This window comes from Triticum aestivum, chromosome 1B (genome assembly GCF_018294505.1).
Source record: "Triticum aestivum cultivar Chinese Spring chromosome 1B, IWGSC CS RefSeq v2.1, whole genome shotgun sequence".
Classification (NCBI taxonomy): Eukaryota; Viridiplantae; Streptophyta; class Magnoliopsida; order Poales; family Poaceae; genus Triticum; species Triticum aestivum.
The window spans coordinates 141867788-141885511 of record NC_057795.1 but is presented as its reverse complement, the minus strand read 5'-3'; positions in this window follow the sequence as shown (position 1 = coordinate 141885511).

The window sequence follows — 17724 nt, the reverse complement described above, 5'->3', positions numbered from 1 at the left end:
GCGTGATGCGGGGGAGGAGAGATAGGGGGTGCCGGGGGCGGCAGCTTAAATAGGAGGGGGGAGGCGCGTGGCCTTGGGGAGGGGGCAAGGCGCGGGCGGTGGCCGAGTCGGCCACGACGGTGTCGTCGTGTTCCTTCCGGACTCCCGAGCGATGGGGGCGAGCTGGCTGGGCCGCGGCCTGGCTGGTTGGGCCGGCCCAGTCGGCGGAAAACGTTTTTAAACAGACAATAAAAATAAATAAAACCAAACAAAATAAAAACATAAAATAGGCATATTATATATCAAAATTTACAGAAAAAGATTTTCTACAACTTGAACATTTTTCTAGCGTCAAATAAAATCCACAAAAATTTAAATAAAGCATAGAGTGCTACTGCTACAATAAAACCCAATAAAAATCATTTTAGAAATACCAAAATGATTTCAAATTTATTTCTCTCCAATTTTCTACTATAGAGAATCATTTTACCCTAATTTGAATAAAACCCAAATAACTCGAAATTGAAAATAATTTCAAAGGGACTTTCAATTAGATTCTTTTAGACTTCCAACTCATATTTCATAAGTTTTGAAGAAGTCATTTTATCTTCTCTCATGAAAATCATTGAGTTGGTTGAAGTTTCTGAATTTGAAATATTTCCCAATGAAATTCAAATATTTAAAAAAAACCCTTTTCATTTTTTAAATGGAAGAAGTCATGTCATCTTCTCTCTAGGGTTTTGTATTTGAAAAGAATTTGAATTCATGGAGATCATAAATGCAAAAATGAAACTTTGGGAAAGTCCTTTTATTCCCTCTCATTTAACTTTCAACAAGTTTCAAGTTTCACTCAATTTGACTCAAGCAATCAAACAATCAATCAAAACTATTTTATTAAATATAACATTCCAAATTTTAGAATTTTGGGATGTTACAAGAGCAGGCTCAGGTAGTAGCAGCAGCAAAAGCAGCCAAAGAAGCTACAACTCCCAATGCACCCATTGCAAATATCAAGACCAAGCAGGACCAAATGACATATCTGCTGGAAGCAACGCTGAGGATTGAGGGAAGTCTGACCAGCTTAGCCAAGAACCAGGAGAGCTTAGAGATTGTGGAGGACAAGATGTATAATCTTGATGTCAAGGTCATAGAGATTCAGCCTATAGTGGAGAAGCTTAGATATGATGCTAAGGATAGAGATGAGCACCACACTAGGTTCCAGACTATGCCAAGGGAACCTAGATCATGATCTGTGCAAGTTGCAGACACGAGGACCACTCACTTTGCACTTTCCACTACTGCTATAGTGCCACCTCTAGTATCTACATCACCAGTTCAACAGACATCTTTAGAGGCATTTGCAGATGCACTTCTCTCAACGCCATCTATGCACACCGGAGCCATAAGCCAGAAGACCCCTTCAGGAGCTCCAGAGGATCATGCCTAGAGAGACTAATAGCTCTATACCTTTTCAATATTTTTGGTACTTGTTGCCCAAGGGGGAGAAATTGTATAGATCAGTGGGCTTCAAGAGAGAGAGAGAGAGAGAAAGAGAGAGCGAGCGAGAGAGAGAGAGAGAGAGAGAGAGAGAAAGAGAGAGAGAGAGTCTCCCTTTTTGCTATTTGGTCTTATTGAGTTTTGCCTAGTACGTTCATTTGATCCATGATACGTCTCCATCGTATCTTTTTCCAAACTCTTTTGCCCTTGTTTTGGACCCTAATTTGCATGATTTGAATGGAACTAACCCGGACTGACACTTTTTTCAGCAGAATTGCCATGGTGTTATTTTTGTGCAGAAATAAAAGTTCTCGGAATGACCTGAAACTTCACGGAGAATATTTTTGGAATAAATAAAAATTATTGGCGAAAGAATCAACCGAGGGGTACCCACCACCTGTCCACAAGGGTGGGGGCGCCCTACCCCCTGGGTGCGCCCCCTGTCTTGTGGGTCCCACAAAGCTACACCGACCTGAACTCCAACTCCATATATTCACGTTCGGGGAGAAAAAACCCAAAGAGAAGGATTCATCATGTTTTACGATACGGAGCCGCCGCCACCTCCTGTTCTTCCTCGGGAGGGCAGATATGGAGTCTGTTTTGGGCTCTGGAGAGGGGAAATCGTCGCCATCGTCATCATCAACCATCCTCCATCACCAATTTCATGATGCTCATCGCCATGCGTGAGTAATCCCATCATGGGCTTGCTGGACGGTGATGGGTTGGATGAGATTTACCATGTAATTGAGTTAGTTTTGTTAGGGTTTGATACCTAGTATCCACTATGTTCTAAGATTGATGTTGCTATGACTTTGCTATGCCTAATGCTTGTCACTAGGGCCCAAGTGCCATGATTTTAGATCTGAACCTATTATGTTTTCATGAATATATTTTTGTTCTTGATCCTATCTTGCAAGTTATAGTCACCTACTACGTGTTATGATCTGGCAACCCCGGAGTGACAATAGTCGGGACACTTCCCGGTGATGACTGTAGTTTGAGGAGTTCATGTATTCACTAAGTGCTAATGCTTTGGTCCGGTACTCTATTAAAAGGAGGCCTTAATATCCCTTAGTTTCCAATAGGACCCTGCTGCCACGGGAGGGTAGGACAAAAGATGGCATGCAAGTTCTTTTCCATAAGCACGTATGACTATATACAGAATATGTGCCTACATTAGATTGATGAATTGGAGCTAGTTCTATGTCACCCTATGTTATGACTATTGCATGATGAATGCCATCCGATATAATTATCCATCATTGACCCATTGCCTTCGAGTTCATTTTGTATTGATCTTTGCTAAGTTACATTTCCGTTGCCACAGTAACAATTGCTACAAAACTGCTACTATTACTCTAGCCACCGTCACCGTTACTTCTATACTACTTTGCTACTAAATATTTTGCTACAGATATTAAGTATTTAAGGTGTGGTTGAATTGAAAACTCAACTGCTAATACTTGAGAATATTCTTTGGCTACCCTTGTGTCGAATCAATAAATTTGGGTTGAATACTCTACCCTTGAAAACAGTTGCGATCCCCTATACTTGTGGGTTATCAATCCATGTTACTTGATCAGTTGATGCTCGCGAGATACTATGTTTGGTTGTGTGGTTGATCATACTTTGTTTCATGTGTGCTTAATGCTTATCCCTATAATTATTTGTGTATGATCCTTCACTTATGTTTTTGGTGATGCGTGTACGTTATTTCACTCTTATCATTTTGTGCGCTCCACCAAGATGTATGTGACATGGAAGAGTGACCCATGATCCTAATCGATTGTGCATTTGCATTCAAACGGAAATTGTAATAATGTACAAATTTAGGGGGAGATCTTGCTTATCAGATACTTCTCAAAGCGACGATGTATTTCATTCACTTAATCATTTGTCGAAGCTTTGATCTATATGTTATCATCAATTACCAAAAAGGGGGAGATTGAAAGTGCAACTAACCCTGGGGTGGTTTTGGTAATTCATAAGAACATATAGCTCATTGAACTAATATCCATTCAAGATAAATATTTCAGAATGTTCAATGATTGGCATGGAATGAGATAGAGATGTGGACCCCTCAAAATGCTAAGGACAAAGTGTGGCAAAAATCTCAAGACTCTTCATTTCTATTTTAGTGATCCAAGATCACATTGAGTCCATAGGAAATCCAAAACTATTAAAAGGGGATGAGGTGTTGCTTAATGGTCTACTTGCCAAAAGTGCTTAGTGATATTGCTCCAAAACCCTCAGCCACTTTCTCCATCCAAATATGTCAAAACCCTAAACTCCAACTCGGCCCCACCGATTCTTTCTACCAGGAGCCACCGCGTTTGTTTCACATAGCCACTACCAAAAATCCTAATGATTCGGTCACACCGATACGGATCTCGGTCCCACCAAGATGGCCTTGCCAACTCTTTGTTACTCATTGCAATTATTTTGATCTCACCGAGAATTGCAATCGGTTTCACCGAGATGGATTGCCAACTCTCTGTCGCCTTATTGTTTCACTTCGGTCCCACCGAGTTGTTCGAGTCGGTCCCACCGAGATTCCCAACGTTCATGTTTTTGAAAAGATTGGTGCCACCGAGTTTAACTAATCGGTGCCACCGGGATGAGTTAAATATGTGTAAGAGTTGGTTGTCGGCGTTCTAGGAACGGGGGTCCCCAGACTTGCCTGCCTGCATCCTGCGGCGTGGCTCAAAAGGGGGCCCAGCATGGCCCATCTTCATCAACACAAACTCAAGACCCTCGCGAGGGGCCAAGCCTCGCGGGGCAGACGACAGGGAGCTTCCTCAGGCACGGCCTCATCAGGCTGGCTCGCGAGGAGGCGGAGAGATCAAGGCGGGGTACCTCACGAGGTGCCCATGACGCAAGCCATGACGACCAACGGCGTCAAGCAGGCGCCAGCCCGCGCAGTGTCCTCCTTTCCTCTTTGGTGCAAAGGGAGCAAGCACAGGCGAGAGAATCAAGCAAAGGCATCCATTTCGGTGCAACAAGACCAAGACCGTCGCATAGGCAGAAAGGAAGTCATTGTGGAGCCCAAGCAGGCGTCACCACCAGAGCCTTTGACAAGCGAGGACCAACTTTAGTCAGGATAAGTGTACCAGATGTTCCCCTTGAAAATGGCCAATTTTTGGCGCCCTTCCCGCTCAATATTTGGGGAGGGGCCCAGGGCCTTTGCCTATAAATAGGACTAGCCACCCACAGGGTAGGGGGAGGTTGAATGGATAGAGGAATCTAGAATCAGGTAGAGGCATCTCGAAAGGAGCCATCTTGCATCTAGCTGAGAGAGAGAGAGAGAAGCGACTTGACTCCCCCTAGCAGTTCATCTCGCCAGCCAAGAACAGACCCTCGCGAGGCTATTCTCCCTTGTATTGTTCATCACCATCAGCCCAAGAGGCAATCCACCACACCACAAACTAGAGTAGGGTATTACACCACAATGGTGGCCGAACTAGTATAAACCTTGTGTCTCTTGTGTTGTTTCTTTTCATAGATTAGATCCTAGCGAGGCGGCGGGGTGCAGGTAGGTAGAGGGCGAGATCTCCGCGTGCACCCCAGTGTTCGAACCTCAAGGGTCTGCCGGAACCCGAAATCCGACATTTGGCGCGCCAGGGGGGGTGCGCCGGAATTCGTCTTCCACCGCCCTGTTCTCCGCAGACCATCGCGTCGATGTCTGACGCTCGTCGGGCCCGCGCCGAGCGCCGAGCCGCTTTCGCTTCCCGCGTCGCCCAGAGGGCTCCCCTCGGCGGGTGCCCTCGTCATTCCCCGTTGTCTGCCGTCAATGCCGCCACCGACCCGGCGGGGAATGAGCAGCAAGCATCGTCCCAGCATCCCTCTGTGAGGCAAGACGTCCGCACTGCTACCCCCTCACTCGCCCCAGCTGGTTCTTCGTCTCGCGCATTCCACGCGCCCATGGAGGCTCGAGCTGTGCTCATCGCGGCAAACGAGCTCCTGCGCTATCGTCCAGTCGACGACGTCTATGAAGAGTGGCTCGACCGCGTCGCCGAGCTCGTCCGCGCCGTAGGAGGCTCCCTCGCGCCGTCCGTCCCGCAGCACCGCACCCCGCCCTGCGCGGGCGACGAAGCTCAGGGGGCGCCTCAGCCGCCTCCCCCTCAAGAAGGCGCCCTGGCCCCAAGGCGTGTGATCCCTGGGCGGAACCCGCTCCGTCCGGAGCCGGCGCGGCAAGAGCAGAGCTGCAAAGAAGTCCCTCGCCCGCAAGAAGCTGCCCGGGTGCTCCCTGCTCCGGCTTGTCGCGACCACGCTCCTACTCCAGCATGTCAAGACACCGCGCTGCTCCCAGCCGCAGTGCATGGGGACCCGCAACACCAAGCTCTTCGTCACCAAAGGCCTCCCGTGGCCACGGCAGGCTGCCGTGCCTTCACCACCGAGCTGCGCAACATCGCGTGGCCCGGCAAGTTCAAGCCAGACCTGCCTCCTCGCTACGACGGCACGGCCGACCCTGCAGAGTTCCTCCAGCTCTACGAGCTGGGCATCGAAGCCGCCAACGGAGACGAGAAGGTCATGGCGAACTGGTTTCCTATGGCGCTCAAAGACGGGGCCCGCACCTGGCTCCTGAACCTGGCTCCAGGCACCCGCTTCATCGCCATCTTCCAAGGTACTCGCGACCGGCCACTTGCCGTGAGCGACATGCGCCGCATCAAGCAGCAACCAGGGGAGACCCTGCAGAAGTACATCCAGCGCTTCAACAATGCGCGCCTCAAGATTCCCAAGGTGACCGAGGAGGCCATCATCTCAGCCTTCTCCGACGGCGTGCGCGACGTCAAGATGAAGGAGGAGCTGGCGATGCATGAAGACCTGTGCACTTCCTTGGAGCTGTTCAACTTCGCGACCAAGTGCGCTAGGGCTGAGGAAGGGCGTCTCTCCCTCCTCGAGCTGCCTGCCGCAGACCCAGAAGAGAAGAAACCCAAGGCCAAGGATGTGAAGCGTAAGGGGGCTGCCATGCTCGCAGCAGAACCAGACACCAAGCGGGGCAGAGATCAGCCCGAGTCTTCCAAGGGCAGCCGGTACTGCGTGTACCATGACCTCCACACCCACAACACCAACGAATTTCAAGAGCTCCGAGTCGTGCGAGAAGGGAGGATCGGCCGACATCTCGACCGCAACGACCGGGGCTACGGCCGAGGAGGAGGAAGCAACACACGACGCTGGGAAGACCGCGGACTCGCCAAGGGTGGCGTGACCGACCTCGCGAGGATCGCTGGCAGGACCCGCCTCGCGAGGGAGGCTGGAGGGATCAGCCTCGCGAGGATCGCCCGCAAGGCAATGCAGGCCTCCCTCCTCTGCCGCTGCAGCAAAGGAGAAATGAAGACCATCATCAGGACGAGGGGGCTGGGGGCTTCTAGGAGCCGCGCGCGATCGCCTGCATCCTAGGCGGAGCTCAAGCCCCAGCCTCTCAACGCATCTTCAAGCAGTTCGCCCGCGAAGTGAATGCCGTCCTCCCCAAGATCGAAGCCACACGCCCTCTCAGGTGGTCGGCGTGCGCCACCACGTTCAGCTCAGTGGATCAGGTCAAGTGTGCGGCCACAGCCGGACTCCTCCCAATGCTTTGTTCCCCAATCATCAGCAACATGCTAGTCACCAGGACCCTCATCGATGGCGGGGCAGGGCTCAACGTCATGTCCGTAGAAACGTTCAACAATCTCCAAGTGCCTTACAACCAGCTTCAGCCAACCAAGGCTTTCTCCAGAGTCACCGATGGCTCCACGGTCCCGATTGGGTAGGTCCGCCTCCCTGTCAGCTTCGAGGCGCGACACAACTACCGCACCGAGCTCATCGACTTCGATGTCGCCCACATTCGCCTGCCATACAACTCCATCCTCGGGTACGCAGCGCTGGCCAAGTTCATGGCCGTAACTCACCACGGCTACATCGTCCTGAAGATGCCCGGAAGTGGCGGAGTCATCACGGTGCCCTACAAAGAGAAAGACGCTGTGTGCTCCCTGGAGCGAGCCTTTCAGGCCGCATCACTGGAAGAACAGGATCGCGGAAGCAGGAGGCTTCCAGAGACCGCCCCCAAGAAGAAGAAGGCATCATCCGGCCCGGCCCCTCAGGGTCCACGCCTGCTCAGGGGGAACCTCCTTCTGTCGCATCGGAAAGCGCGCCCGATGCCCTCCTCAGGCAGGGCTCGGGGACTCCCCCCCTGGAGAGCCACCGACCTTTCTAAGGTCACGAGGGAGGCGCTTGGGCACCACTTGGAGGCGTGTTTCAAAGCACGTTTCCCTCAAGAAGGAGCAAGGCAAGGAGGGCCAAACCTTCAGGAGTTCGTCAGCAAGATCATTCAGGAGCTGCAAGAGTCAAGAGTCATGAGCGGTAGCCACCACTTACCCGCTGTAGCTCCCCATCCAGGCGAGGATGGTGGGCTGCACGTCTGGATCGACATACCAGGGCTCAACCGAGCTGCCTCTCAGGAGCGTCTCTGACCCTCACGCGTGGGGCGCTGCGAAGGTCCACCCCATAGCTACGTTCGCATGCCTTACGGCTTGCCGAACATGGCTGCCACGCGCCAGCGCCTCATGAGGAGCATCCTGGAGGCTCAAGAGGCCAGGCGTTCCGCAGCCCTGGCGGAGATGGAGATGGTCCACGAGGAGCCACCAGCGCCTCCGGAGCCTCCCGAGGCTCCTGGGCCTGGGGGCTCATGAGGATCGGCTCCCGCAGCCCACCGAGTCTGCTACTCCAACACCCCTCCGTCTTCAACGTTATCAAGTGACATCTTTCAAGTTTCATTTTCAGCTTGGAGCGCCCCCCAGGGCTGTATTATTCCCAGGCCGCGTGGGTTCGTCCCTGCGGCGTGTATCCCTTTTGCTTCATGTTCCTAGCTTACTTTGTTGGGGGCGCCCCTCGGGCTGCATCATCCCCAGGTCGCTCGGGCCCGACCCGGTGATGTTCGTATTCTTTGCGCCTATCTAAATGGACTTGCTCCTTCGTCATTAACATGCTTCACCTAGTTGCCCGCTCAACCGACGCCAACTGATGGAGCTGCTCCTCAACGGCACGACGCTTGCGCATGGGTCCGTCCCTGCAACGCCGACAAACCTGAATGGCTGAGCTCTGGCCGCGGCAGCCCCGCATAGCGCCACCTCGTCAAGCCTTCAGTGCCTTGTCACCCCTCCAGAGCAACCAACGGCTGACAGTCGATTGTCATGGTGAACTTTCGTTCTTTTTTGTGATGAGCCCGCAGGACCCCTTCAAGGAGCAGCGTCAGGCGAGGCCCTCGCGGCGTCTTCTCCACTCTCGCTCGTGCGAACCGCTTGCACGTTAAAGGGGGGGTGCCTGAGCATCACGGCTCAGGGCTCCTACTAGCTCTCCAGCCCTCACCCTCTAGCCTTGTCCACGGCATCGCGACCTGGCATACCAGCGACGGCTGAGACTCGCTCGAGGGCCGGGACCCGAAGACATAGAGCAGAAAGGGAAACAAAGGCGAGAGGGGAGGGGCACGCGAGGACCTCACCAAGCAACCCCTCGACTGCCGATGCACGGACCCGGCGACACACCAGGAAGCGGTTCCTGATTCTCGAGATAAGTCACCCCCCGGAAGCACTAGCTACCATGGCACCGTCCCCGCACCCAATGCAATCCCATGTTAGCAACGTCGCTCTCCATTCTCACCAAACGATGGCTGCTTGAGCTCTAAGGGGGACCTCCTGAGCATCGCGACTCAGGGGCTCTTACCGGACCTCGGGCCGCTCACCTCCTGGCCTTGACCACGGCATCGCGACCTGGCATACCAGCGACGGCTGAAGCCTGCATTGGGACTGGGACCTGTCGGCGCAGAGCGTCAAGCCCTCGCGAGGTTCGAAAGGGAGAACTAAGCTAAGACGGAATGAGCACCTCGCACTACTCCATGGCAAGGATTATATTAACAAACAGGACCACATGCACCTTACAAACCCCCACGAGGCGCGTTTTTCGATTCCTCGCAGGGAACAAAATGAGCAGAACCTAAGGAGCGCTAATTACACATGCCTCCGCAAGAGACGCCATCATCAACAGTGGGCCGTCAGGTGCCGGTGGCAACCTCATCCAGATCAGTGGCGGCGGCCTGACAAGCTCTCCCTACTCCGAGAGAGACGCAAGCTCGGGGGCTCGTAGCTGTCGTCGCTCGTCTTCGGAGTCACGAAGAGCTCGGCGGAGTCGTTGGATCCTCCGACGCCTACGCCGCCTGAGGAGCTGCTGGGAGAGCGTGTGGCGAGCCTAGTCCTCGCCGCGGCGGGGCCCCGACCACCTCTCTCAGGGCAGCACTCCAGTCGGCGCCCTTCCGCATCGAAGACCTTGAAGAACATCACCGCAGCACCGTTCGTACTCCAGGTGGATCGCGACGGCGCCCCTTGTCCTGCAGACCCGGGTGATCTCGCCCCAGCCTCGGGTCATGAAGACCTTGCCCGGAGCGACGACAACAACCTCTGCTCCGGTCGCAAGGGTGCTGCAGCCGGCGTGCTGCAGCCAGAGCTCTAGGGATCCTCCCTGCGGAATCACGAAGGTGAAGGAGGGAGGAAGGCGAATCCAAGACTGAGGAGGCATGGCGGCATGGAGCACAAACTCTCGGGAGGAGCCCTCGGCGTGGACCCCTGGGGGAACAACGCACACCTTCGTGACCCGCCGGCGCCGACGGCGGCGTCGCCCATGGCGTTCAGCATCAACTCTTTCAAAGCCCTCGATGTGGGCGGAGAAGGGAAGCGGGAACCCTGGCGGTGGCCGCTCGCACCAGGGCCTCGACACCTCCCGCCAAGCGCCCTCATCCCAATGGTAGAGGGCTAGCCGTTTCTTCGGCGCAAGCGAGAAGGAGGAGCAGCAATAAGAGATGGAATAGAAGGGCACACGCTGTTTCATACTTATAGCCGGGGAAGGCCAGCCGTCTACCTCAACGATCGCAGGTAATCATGACCCGCTTTGCATGCAGGGACTTGTCAATTCGTGCAGTTGCTGAGGCGTCGTGAGGAAGCAGAGGCACCCACATCCAATCAACCGCCACGCGGCGCCCAAGGCTGCAGGCTGTTAGGGCCCGCGGCACTTTGCACTTGCCCTTTCGCTTCTCCGCTCGGCCAAGTCGAGGCGCGCCTTGGGCCCAGGGGCTACTATCGGCGTTCTAGGAATGGGGGTCCCCAGACTTGCCTGCCTGCGGCCTGCGGCGTGGCTCAAAATGGGGCCCAGCACGTCCCATCTTCATCAACACAAACTCAAGACCCTTGCGAGGGGCCAAGCCTCACGGGGCAGACGACAGGGAGCTTCCTCAGGCACGGCCTCATCAGGCTGGCTCACGAGGAGGCGGAGAGATCAAGGCGGGGTACCTCACGAGGTGCCCATGACGCAAGCCATGACGACCAAGGGCGCCAAGCAGGCGCCAGCCCGCGTAGTGTCCTCCTTTCCTCTTTGGTGCAAAGGGAGCAAGCGCAGGCGAGAGCATCAAGCAAAGGCATCCATTTCGGTGCAACAAGACCAAGACCGTCGCAACGGTAGGAAGGAAGTCATTGCGGAGCCCAAGAAGGCGTCACCACCAGAGCCTTTAACAGGCGAGGACCAACTTTAGTCAGGATAAGTGTACCAGATGTTCCCCTTGAAAATGGCCAATTGTTGGCGCCCTTCCCGCTCAATATTTGGGGAGAGGCCCAGGGCCTTTGCCTATAAATAGGACTAGCCACCCACAGGGTAGGGGGAGGTCGAATGGATAGAGGCATCTAGAATCAGGTAGAGGCATCTCGAAAGGAGCCATCTTGCATCTAGCTGAGAGAGAGAGAGAAGCGACTAGACTCCCCCTAGAAGTTCATCGCACCAGCCAAGAACAGGCCCTCGTGAGGCCGTTCTCCCTTGTATTGTTCATCACCATCAGCCCAAGAGGCAATCCACCACACCACAAACTAGAGTAGGGTATTACACCACAATGATGGCCCGAACTAGTATAAACCTTGTATCTCTTGTGTTGTTTCTTTTCATAGCTTAGATCCTAGCGAGGCGGCGGGGTGCAGGTAGGTAGAGGGCGAGATCTCCGCACGCACCCTAGTGTTCGAACCTCAAGGGTCTGCCGGAACCCGAAATCCGACATTGGTTTTGTGTGGAGGCTATATATACCCCTCCACCCCCATCTCCATTTGAGAGAGAGCCATCAGAACCTTCCTACACTTCCACCATTCATTTTTTGAGAGAGAACCACCTACTCATGTGTTGAGATCAAGAGATTCCATTCCTACCATTTGAACATTCATTTCTAGCCTTCCCCAAGTTGCTTTCCACTCAAATCCCTCTTCCACCATAGCCAAATCTCCGTGAGAGAGTTGAGTGTTGGAGAGACTATCATTTGAAGCACAAGAGCAAGGATTTCATCATCAACACACCATCTATTACCTTTTGGAGAGTGGTGTCTCCTAGATTGGTTAGGTGTCGCTTGGGAGCCGACGTCGTGATGTGGAGTTAAACCAAGAATTTTGCAAAGGGCAAGTAGATTGCCTACTTTGTGAAGATCTACCCGAGTGAGGAAAGTCCTTCATGGTGGGATAGACAAGGTTGCTTCTTCGTGGACCCTTCATGGGTGGAGACCTCCGTGGACTCACGCAACCATTACCCTTCATGGGTTGAAGTCTCCATCAACGTGGATGTATGATAGCACCACCTATCAGAACCACGCCAAAAATCTCCATGTCTCCATTGCATTTGCCTTCTCCAAACCCTTCCCTTTACCTTCATATGCAATGTTTTACATTCCGCTGCTATACTCTTAGAATTGCATGTGTAGGTTGATTGCTTGACTTGTGATTATTGCTAAAATCTGCCCACAACTAAAACTGGGAAAATGAAAGATTTTTATTTGGTCAAGTAGTCTAATCACCCCCTCTAGACATGCTTTCAATCCTACATAACGATGTGGTGCTGATCACACCCATCTGCGAGGAAGTCGGTCAGTCCGACATTTGCAACGAATTGCGCAAACTCTTGCTAGAATCCGGCTTCGTTCATGAACGCAATGTGCGGCCATTCGCACGGCAAGACCTCCCCTACGCGGGGTGTTGAGGTCACTGTCCAAGGAGTCCCCAAGGATCCCCTTGGCATTCCGATTCCAGGAACTCCTCCGGAAGATTTTCATTTTGTCTATGACTAAATTTCTGAAATTTTTGGCCACAAAAATGATGTCAACAAGGCTTCACAAGATTGATAACAATGACTCATATGGATGTCTAGAGCCTATATCAAGCATTCAAACTACTTGGAACTCAAAGAATTTAACATGCCAGCTCATTTTTAGTAGCACCAAGACCAGCTAATCATGCAAAAAATACAATAAAGCAAAAACTAATTTGAGCAATGGCGGAGTCACATACCAAGGAGCAATCCCCCAAAACAGTTTCAGAAATGGAGCTCTGAGCAAAGAGATCGAAAATCTCAGGTTTGGGAGCAAGAACACGAGAGAGAGAGAGAGAGAGAGAGAGAGAGAGAGAGAGAGAGAGCTACTAGGAATTTTTGCTGGAGGTAAGAGACGAAGTGGGCTAAAGGAATAAGTGTGGGGATCCCTGTGGGGCCCACAAGACACCAGGGTGGCGTGCCCTGGCGCCTCATGGGCAACTGGGGCATCCCCCTGGGGTGTTTTCAGTGCTAAAAATTCTTAAATATTCAGTATAAATTCATGTAAAAATTTCAGGTCATTTTGAGCACTTTCATTTCCGCGCACTTTTTTATTGCATAGATAATTCAGAAAACAGGGTAATGATGGCATTTTATTGCAATTAACTAAAAATAACAGAAAACAAAAGGTAGGTACAAAAGGTTGTGCTTACTAAATTCATCGACCACATGTCTCTCAAAAAGAATCCATTAATAAGGTTGGTCAAGTCTTATTAACAAACTATTTTTGATTAACATGAAACCGTAGAATCTTCGTAGAACACTAGGTTACCTCAACGGGGATATGCATCTCCCCAACAATAGTGTTTCATATTTCTTTTTAATTAGGAAGAGGGATTCGAAAACTTCCAATAGTAATTGTCGGAGTCTTCTCAATAACCTGAATACCATTTACTTGAAATTATTTCTTTGGAAAGTGCACCTTATGTTCATTACCATTGATGTGAAAAGTGACTTCCGTTTTTTGCAATCAATAACAACCCCTGTTGTTCGGGAACGAAGCATGAAAATCAAAAAAAATTCTATGAACACCCAAGATCTATCTAGGAGAATCATACCGACGAGAGGGGGGAGTGTATCTATGTACCCTCGTAGACTATTAAGCCAAAGCGTATATCACGCGGTTGATGTAGTCATACTCATCACGGTCCAATCGCCATCCATACCGATGAAGTACCGAAGAGACGTCACCTCCACGTTCAGCACATGTACAACTCGATGACGTCTCCTACTCCTTGATCTAGCAACCGAGGTAGGAGAAGTAGATGGGATCGTCGTGTCGCGCCCAAGATGCGACCCTATCCTAAAGGAACTCGAAGGTCCCACCAAGGATAGAAGCACATCTTGAAGACGCTTTTGCAAGGTGGATATCATTACATCAACATTACATAATAGTGGGGATACAACCAAGACATACAATGTCACATGAATACAACAATACATCATATACAAGATCAACATCCGACTACGGATTAAACATAAACAGAAACTCAAACGACATCCACCCTGCTAGCCCAGGCTGTCGACTAGGAACCTAACCCAAGATTGACGAAGAAGAAGAAGAACTTCAACACAAGTAAACATCGCTCTCGCGTCATGATCATCGCATAACATGTACCTACAACTGTTGGTGTAGTAATTTGTGAGCTACGAGGACTCAGCAATCCCATTACCATGGGTATCAAGACTAGCAAAGCTTAGTGGGTAAGGAAGGGGTAAAGTGGTGGGGTTGCAGCAGCGACTAAGCATGTATGGTGGCTAACTTACGCAAATAAGAGCGAGGAGAGAAGCAAAGCAAGCGGTCGTCAACTAGTAATGATCAAGAAGTGATCCTGAACTCCTACTTACGTCAGACATAACCCAGAAACCGTGTTCTCCTCTCGATCAACCCCGAAAAGAGACACTCACAGTTATGCACACGGTTGGTGTATTTTAGAAGAGTTTACTTCAAGTTTATTACAACCGGATATTAACAAATTCCCATCTGCCACATAACCGCGGGCACGACTCTCGAAAGTTTATACCCTGCAGGGGTGTCCCAACTTAGCCCATGATAAGCTCTCGCGATCAACGAAGGATATTCCTTCTCCCGGGAAGACACGATTAGTCTCGGAATCCCGGTTACAAGACATTTCGACAATGGTAAAACAAGACCAGCAAAGCCGCCCGATGTGTCTACAATCCCAATAGGAGTCGCATGTATCTCGCTCTCAGGACACACCGGATAAGCGAAGTGTACAAGTACCGACGTAACCCAAGTTGCCAAGGGATGGTCCCGAACGGTGCTCAAGTTTGGACCAACACTTAGTCAAGCATTGGCCCGGGGAGGCTAAAATAAAGATGACCCTCGGGATGCGTGACTCCCAAGGGAAAAGGTAAGAGGCTGAGGCAAATGTAAAACCAATGTTGGGCCTTGCTGGAAGAGTCTTATTCAAAGCGAACTATCAAGGGGGTCCCATAAATCACCCAACCACGTTAGGGACGCAAAATCCGGGAACATAATACCGATATGACGGAAACTAGGGCGGCAAGAGTGGAACAAAACACCAGGCATAAGGCCGAGCCTTCCACCCTTTACCAAGTATATAGATGCATTAATAATATAAGAGATATTGTGATATCCCAACATAAACATAATCCAACATGGAGGAATCTTCATCTTCACCTGCAACTAGCAACGCTATAAGAGGGGCTGAGCAAAAGTGGTAACATAGCCAAACAACGGTTTGCTAGGAAGGGTGACAAAGGTTAGAGGTTCATGTCAATTTGGGAGCCTTGAACAGCAAGTGATAGGTAGCGCAACATAGCGATAGAACGAAGCAACTAGCATAGCAATGATAGTAATGAGATCCAAGGTGACGGTCATCTTGCCTGAAATCCCGCTAGGAAGAAGAATGAGTCCATGAAGAAGACGAATCCACGATGATGAACCAAGCGTAGACGAACGAATCCTCATGAACGCAATGAACCTGGAACTAACGAGACGAAGCACAACCGGAAAGAAGCAAACAACAAGGTAAACACACAACACATAAACAAAGCATGATGCTCATCCAAGTATGATGCATGACAAGGCTACATGAAGCTACTCATGGCAAGAGATGATGCAAACAAGAACAACACATCAAAGCAAGTTAAATGAGGCCGGAAACAACATATAACAAATCCGGTAAGTCCTCATATGCAAATTTCAAAGTTGGTCCAGATCTGAATAAACCTTATGTTCAAGTTGTTAAACAGAAAGTTAAGATGCACCAAGATGATCTACACGAGATTCTAGCCAAGTTACATATAAAGTTCATTAGATTCGGAGCTACGACCTACAAGATATGAGCAAAACAAGTTAAACATGGCATTGATGCAAAATACATACAAACATCAAGCAAACACCTCAAAAAAAAGGATGCAACATGATAATATGAAACTTCATGCAAAATCAAGCAAGTTTCATATAGAGCACACTCAAAACGGAGCAATGGTTCAATGCCTACACATGAAACAAGTTTAAAGGACAAGCTATCCAAAACAGCAACTATGCATCTAGCAAGCATCAAAACAATATGCTACGGCATCTCAACGTGAAAACAAAAGGCATGGGAATGAAGTACAAGTAAAGCATGACAAAACATGAACACTGAGCTATCTCCAGAAATCACTAGAACATGCTCAAAAGGACATGGCAAGATCGCAAATAATAACAGTTTCAGACTTAACAGAAATAACATCAGGTTGCAATGTTTAGAGCTATCAAACAACATGTTACAGGAACTTAACATGGCAAACAAAGGCATGGCATGCTAGTACTAAAGGGAAAGAACAAAACTCCCTTACTGAACTAATTCCAAAGATCAACAGAAAAGATGGTAGCATCCATGCAAACATGGCAAATAATATGACCGATTCATACATGGCAGGAACAACAATAAGTAGGCATGTTGGTGAGCGTGTACCACTCACCACAGAGCAATACATGGCATGGCAAGGTAAAAAACAGTAATAAGAAATGTTTATGAAGCTAAGAATGGCAATATCAAGTTCATATGGTGCATGGATCACTAGCAAAACACATGGAAAAACTGAACTTAAAGTTAATAGGCTGACAGCAACATTATTTAGCAAATTGAGAGAAAGATAACAACAAGTTACAGCAGGCTATAAAAGCAACCAGGGGCATGAATAGATAGAGCATGACATGTACAACAAAACATCCTTAGTGAACATCTCCAGATTATGCATAGAATGACTTGTAGTAGCAGGTTTACATAGCATCATGATATAGCAGATTCAGCCTAGCAAAACAGCAACAGCAAGTACCCTACTTCACGAGCTCGATGCACTCACTACAAGAATCACAAAAATAGATGGATGCACCTCTGTAAAGATGGCATGATGTAGCTCAAAACACATGTAGACATCCAGCTCATAGGATGCACACACAAAATGCAATGAAAAAGACAAATCACCAAGTTATAACAGTTTCAACAGGTTAACATCATATAGCACTCTTGCAATGATGATTAGGGCATCAAGATGAACTCAAACAAGAATGGCACAATGGAATGAAATGCAGAGCATCTCATGAAGAACATTTTGACATATTATAAGCATGAAACGGAGCAGCACACATGAAGTTATGGCATGATGAACATGGGTACATATGATGAAAATCTCAGGGACTTGGCCATTTTTTAGGGATAGGAAAAAAACACGAAGTGAGCGTCGTATAGTAAACAATGCACTGGGCGAGGTTTGGCGGGTCCTCACCATGGGCTTCGGCCCAGCTTGGAGAGGAGGCAGCAGGCAGGCGAGGAGGTGGGCTGGGCCACCGGCGGAGGTGGGTCGGTGAGGGGAGGTGGCCCACGCAGGAACGGGGCCGGTCAACGGGTGCTCGTCCTCCTCCCGCTCGAACAGGGAGGAGGCGGCCATGGCAGGGGGCGGCGCCACCTGTAGGGAGGGCCGGTGAAGGCTGAGGTGAGGCCGATGGGGAGTGGATCCAGCGGATCCCGGCCGGATCCATCCATTCCCGGGTGGCGGCGGCGGCAGGACGACTCCGGCGAGGGGCTCCAAGGTGGCAGGGTTCCTGGAGAGAGAGAGAGAGAGAGAGAGAGAGAG